The sequence below is a fragment of the Passer domesticus genome, chromosome 7 (genome assembly GCF_036417665.1).
Source record: "Passer domesticus isolate bPasDom1 chromosome 7, bPasDom1.hap1, whole genome shotgun sequence".
NCBI lineage: Eukaryota > Metazoa > Chordata > Aves > Passeriformes > Passeridae > Passer > Passer domesticus.
Window position 1 is genome coordinate 37,228,632 of NC_087480.1, and position 6,000 is coordinate 37,234,631.

The window sequence follows — 6,000 nt, forward strand, 5'->3', positions numbered from 1 at the left end:
AAGAATAAAGCAAGAGATGGGGAGAAAACGAGAGAGGAAAAAGCTGCCAGTGGATTTTTATGTCAGATAAGGAGCCATTTGTGGTGTAACATCACAAAAATCTGGATCCACATGGGGCTTGTGAAACAGGAAAGGAAAGGGAGGTTGAAGGACCATTTTTAAGCTTTCTGCTGTTATCCCTGATGTGATGAAATTGCTGGGGTGTGTGTATGTGTGTGCACTGCAATGTCCTGTTTGAGTTTAACCAATATTCCTGCAACTCAGTGGCAGCATTTCTCTTTCCATTTCAGTCCCTGAATGCAGCACAGGCTCTGTCCAACACGGGAAGTGCTGAGCAGCCTTACAGGAGCATTGTGTACAGCCACACACTTCACCAGTGCAGCACTGAACGCTGGCCTTGAAGGTCTTGGAGGTCTTTCCCAACCTCAGTGATTCCATGATTCTGTGTATTCAATTCCAATTCTGTGTATTCTGTGTCTCCAATTTCTGTGATTCCATGATTCTGTGTTTTCAATTCCAGTTCTGTGTATTCTCTGTCTCCAGTTTCTGTGATTCCATGATTCTGTGTATTCAGGGACACATCCATCTTGTCAACCATCCCTGGGGGTTTACTGAAGAGGGGACACAGCTCTGAATGTTGCCCTTGTTTAGGGATAAATTCATCCGGCAGCCAAATTATTCATGGAACTAAAAAAAATAACAGCTCTACTGACAGGTCTTTAAGTATTTTTGCCCAGAGAAGCTGTGGCTGCCCCTGGATCCCTGGAAGTGTCCAAGGCCAGGTTGGACAGGGCTTGGAGACACCTGGCATAGTGGAAAGTGTCCCTACCTATGACGGGGGGGGGGGGGGAATGAGGATGATCCTTCAAATCCCTTCCAACCCAAACCATTCTGCGTTTTTGATCCCATGCAGAAAGAGAGAAAAGCCTAAAAGGAGACAAGAACAGCTCACATTGTTGGGTGGAGACAAGAATAGCTGACATGTGCACGCAGATCTCTGTGTGGAGAATGCTCCTGCCTTTTCAAGGACTCTGAGGGTAAAGCTGAAGGAGAGGAAAACTGAGGGAGGAGGAACTCACACAGAGGATAAAGGAGCAGTGAATAAAAGCAACACAGAAAAAAAACTTAATGGAAAAAGCAGGGAATTTAAAGTTTCTGAGTAGTTTTAAGGGTACTTAAGGCTATGAGAAAATGTATTCTGTCCTGCTTTTTAATCTGTCTTTGATAAAACAATAGATTACTCCCCTCAGGCACATACTTCACCCCAGTATATCCTGATAGCCATTAGCAGGTCATGTATCTTGTTTGACTGTCAGCATTCTGGAAAAAACATTTGTGAAGGCTTTGCAGGCATTAATGTAATAGCAGGATATATCTGCACAGAGCCTGGTAAACAGACACAAGAAGTTTCTTTCCAATGCAAAGCAAGAAGCAGAATTTTAAGCAAAAATATCTAGTATTTCCAATCTCTTTATGCCTACAGTCTGAGGCTGTAGATATAAAAGGGTAACATCAGGCTGAGAAAATGCAGCATGGAATTCCAAATGGTTTGGGTTGGGAGGGACTTTAAAACCCACAGAGTGCCACCCCTGCCATGGGCAGGGACACCTTCCACTAGCCCCAAGGTTGTCCCAAGCCCCATCCTGGCCTTGGACATGATTTGTGCTCTGCTCTTCTTCCCTGTGTCTCATGGGGCTGCATCCTCCTCTGGGAGCAGTGTGCTTGCCTCAGCTCCCTGCTGGAGACACCAACTCCAAAACAAGCAATAAACTGGCAGAATAGCTCCTTCAACCACTGTGTGAAAGGCAGGAAATGGCAGGTTATTTATTTGCTTCTGCTCCCATCATTAATAGTAAGCTGGGAATTCCTGCGTTTTACTTTATGATCACATTCAGTTGGAATTTTTGCAGCTGAGATATATGAATGAATATCAGCATAGTTCTGTCAAGCTTTGCTTTATGCGCCTCACTTTTTTTTCTTTTCCAGAGTCATAATGAAAAACTCAGAATATCGTGAACTAGTTATGTGCAGGGGAAAAATGAATAATAGGATTAATTCAATCAAAGCATTAGATTTATGTAAGTACAGAGACTTCTAACTTTTCATTGTTTATTCATTGTAAGAAACAGTGAATTTCATGGAATCACAGACTGATTTGAATTGGAAGGGACCATAAAGATATCTATTTCCCATGGGCAAGGGAAAGATCTGCTTCTATGAATTAAACATTTTTACAAATCTAACAAATGATCTCAGCTCGGTGATACCTGGGCTTTTTAGCTACAGCTTTGCATTTCCCAAGTGCTGCAAGAGCATTAACCACAACACTGTTAGCACAGCCAGGGTGGTGAAGCTGCCCTGAGCTGCTGATCTAGATTGTAGCTCTCACTCCGGTTTTTAGCAGTTTAACTGATGCCATTTTGCCAGATTGTACCCTGAAAGACAGGAAAGGATGTATGTACAGAGTGCTTCCAAAGGGGAATTCTGAAACACACAGGGCAAAACAGCCAAGGGAATGAAGATAAACTTAAACAGCCAAAGGGAGCAGATAAACCTCGAGCTCATCCCTGCCAGGCCTGGGCAGCTCCAAATCTCTGCTCACTCTTGCCAGGTTTATGTTTATTGCTACTATTTTAAAGGTACTGAGGGAGTGCAGGAGCAAAGGAGAAATGTCATATTATACACATAGACTGAGGGTAATTTTTTTTTGCCAATGGCTCTTAAATAACACAGTATAAACCCATTAATCCCATTCTCATTTTATCTTAAGTGCTAACTGCTTAACTGAGATTGATCCCTCTCAGGTAAAGATAATGGCCAGGGGATTTCAAGTAGAAAAAAACCCCTATTACAGTAAATTAGATTTGTATAGCTGGACATTAATGGGTTATTTTATTAGACTAAGCACAGCAGATATTTAGTCCACTTTCTGAAATATATTATTATGTAGTCACTGGTTATATTCATGGCAGGAATATTCCCACAGCAGGTGCATTATCTGTGGAATTCAGACCAGGATCTCTCTTCCTCCTTCTTGTGCAATGGCTGAAGGAAGCAGAAACTGCCATCTGAACACTCCTTCAGATGAACAGAGCTCTGAATTATTACCCAAATTTCAATTAATTATGTTATTAATTAAGCACTGATCCTACATGCAGGCAAGCATAGCTCTTCTCTGAAAGCTTCATTTTGCTGTTTCATGACTTTTAGTTTTCTTGTTTCACTGATTAATTTCAGTCCACCTCTTCTCCTCTGTGAAGGAACAACAAAAATTGTGTGTCTGACTGTGTTGTCCCTTTGTCTGTCCCTTGTCTCTGTCTATGGTCAGGCTGTAAGGACAATGCATGTGATTACAAATAACATTACAGTAAAATCACATTAATAACATTAATTAACATTAATAAAATTACAAATGGACAGGCAGCACCTTTGTCAGGCTGGCAGCTCTGGCCGCTCCACCATCTCCTCACTCACCTTCCCGACATTCTGGAGGGGAAGAAAAGGGAAAGAATGCAATGGCATTATTAGTTTCTTTCAGCAGGTGGCATCCCCTTAATTTCCTAACTTATTTTCTGTGTTTTAAACTACCAGGTGATTTTAAACTACAGTAGAGATGTGCACCATGCCTAGAAATTCACCTCTCTGTGCCCTGAGATGTGTGTTTATCTTGAGAGCATGGCTTATCTGGTTTTGCAAACTGTCACCAAAAAAAAGTCCTGTAAAATGTTGACTTAAAATATGTTTTCATGCTCACCCACCTTCCTGTTTTACATGCAGGCTGGCCATCATTTCAGTGAGGATTTAAGGATTTTAGGTTATTTTCCATAAAACTATAATTATAAATCCACCAGAAAGTCAGGATTTTCAGACAAAGGAAATACAGAAGCTGGAATGCAATGCAGGCAAAAGCAGAGATAAGTCTGTGCAGAGCTGACTTATGCAGCAAAGATGGAGCTTGTTGCAGTTCCTTCTGTCAAGGGAAGTGTGACCCTAATAAACACCAGGAGTGCAATTCCTGACAGAAACAGAAACAATCTGATCTTCTGTACACGGCAGAAATTAATAATCTGGTTACTAATTTTCAGGGATCAGGTGAAAATTGCTGATTATTTTATTTTTATTATTTAATTATTAAATGTTATTATTATTTAATTTTTAATTATTTAAATTAAAATTATAAATTACTGATGTAGGTGTCTTAATTTATAACATTTTCCAAGCAGAAATGTGTGACTGGAGGCAAAGATTACCCTATAAAACCCTCAAAGGAGAAATATCATAGATGAAGAATATGTATAAGCAAAATGCTGCTACAATTAAAGAGGCACATAAATAAGTTTTAAATATGTTTAGACTGGTGCTTAATAAAGGATTTTTACTACCTGGAGAAGGCTTTTAAAGAAGCTTTCAGCATATAACACATTTTGGAAGTATATGCAGTGTTCTGTTAATTTGGGAGAGGTCTGTAGGCTCTGATGTGGTAACCCAGTCAGTTGCTGAAAAGGTATCTTCTTTTCCTATTCTTTTAAAAAATGAGAAAAAAAAAGCTTGATTATGTTCAGTGCTAAATTTGTTTTTAGCAGCTTTCTTTGTGTAAAAGGCAATAACCAGATGCAGCAAAGTCCTAACATTATTTTTTCAATACCATTTTTTTCAAGTTCTATACTGTATACGTTGAATTATTTCTGTTTTTCTAATCTTTAGTTTTACTGAGGCCATGCCTTCAAGACTTCTTGTTCATTGATTTTTCTCACCTCTCAGAGGACTGAAAATCCTGTGGTGAGCGTTACTTACATGAAGAACAAAAAGAGGCTTTCACAAAATCTTGCGATAAGTCACATTGACAAGACCATGTAACTCCAGGGATGATTTTCATCGTGAGCAATGATATTTTGTAAATGTGTGAGCAGGATTACCATTGGTGGTATTAAAAACAGTATAAGCAACTCAGCGGTCCTTCACATTGTTTCTTAGTGACAGTTTTTGAAATATTTATTTTTATTATCAGTATACAGAAGCTTTTAACACATTTTCCATTATTAAAAATTTCATTTTCATAAGCTAATTTTCTCCTCACTTCCTCAAGCATTCCTATGTTAGTCATTCATTACATGTACTTTTTGCTGGCATATGTTGTGCGAGTTCATTAAAAATACAAAGAAAAACTAATGGTCACACTCCTCTATAATTACATTTCTCTAGAAGTGCAAAATAATTGTAACTGCTTCCTGACCAGCAGCCTTTCCTCATTCTGCTGATCCTTTTTGTCCTCCCTCCTTTCTAATTTCTGACATTCCTTTCTTCTGCACCACATTTGATCCCTTCTTTCGCTGCGTTTTGCTGTTCCAATAAATATCTCCTATTTTCTGCATATCCACCATCCCTTAACACATCCCATGAATTTTTTTTACCCAATGCCATCCAAAATCCAATGGTAAGGTCACTCTTTTCCATTATAATTTTTGTTTTTCCCTTCTTAGCAGCCATAGAGGTCTGTCTGACCCCTCCAAGATGGGCTCTGGAGCAACCTGGTCTGGTGGAAGGTGTCCCTGCCCATGACAAGGGAGGGACACTGGATGGGTTTTAAGGTCCTTGCAGCCCACATAATTCTGGGATTCTGGGATTTTATAAAGATGCTGAGAGGTTCTTTCCACTACCCATCCATCAGGGATCTGAGGGAGGGCTCAGATATCCAGTATTTTCTCCATCATTCTCCTGTTAGAGTTTTGTCCATGTAAATGTCATTTATTCCCTGCTTTGTCTTGTGTCTCTTTTTTTATACTGGACAGCTGCTCGCCAGGTATCTTCACAAGCCAGAGACCTTTGCATTCCAAATATCCACACGTCCTTTCACCTTCCCCATCTCTTTTATGTTCCTCATGACTCACACAGCCTTAAAAAGATAGATTTGAAAAAAGGGAAATATGTGGACTCCCCTGGATCCCTGGCACTGTCCAAGGCCAGATTGGACAGGGCTTGGAGCAACCTGGGCTAGTGGAA

The 6,000-nt window shown here is 40.0% G+C and overlaps 1 long non-coding RNA gene across 1 annotated transcript; it reads right to left on the reverse strand.

The window, feature by feature from the left end:
- Positions 1–2,200: 2,200 nt before the first annotated feature.
- Positions 2,201–4,844, reverse strand: LOC135304124 (uncharacterized). Its single transcript, XR_010365566.1, has 3 exons — positions 4,383–4,844; positions 3,428–3,486; positions 2,201–3,329 (listed from the first exon to the last, which is right to left on the reverse strand). It is a non-coding gene; the product is annotated as an uncharacterized LOC135304124 (long non-coding RNA).
- Between the last annotated feature and the right edge of the window lie 1,156 nt (positions 4,845–6,000).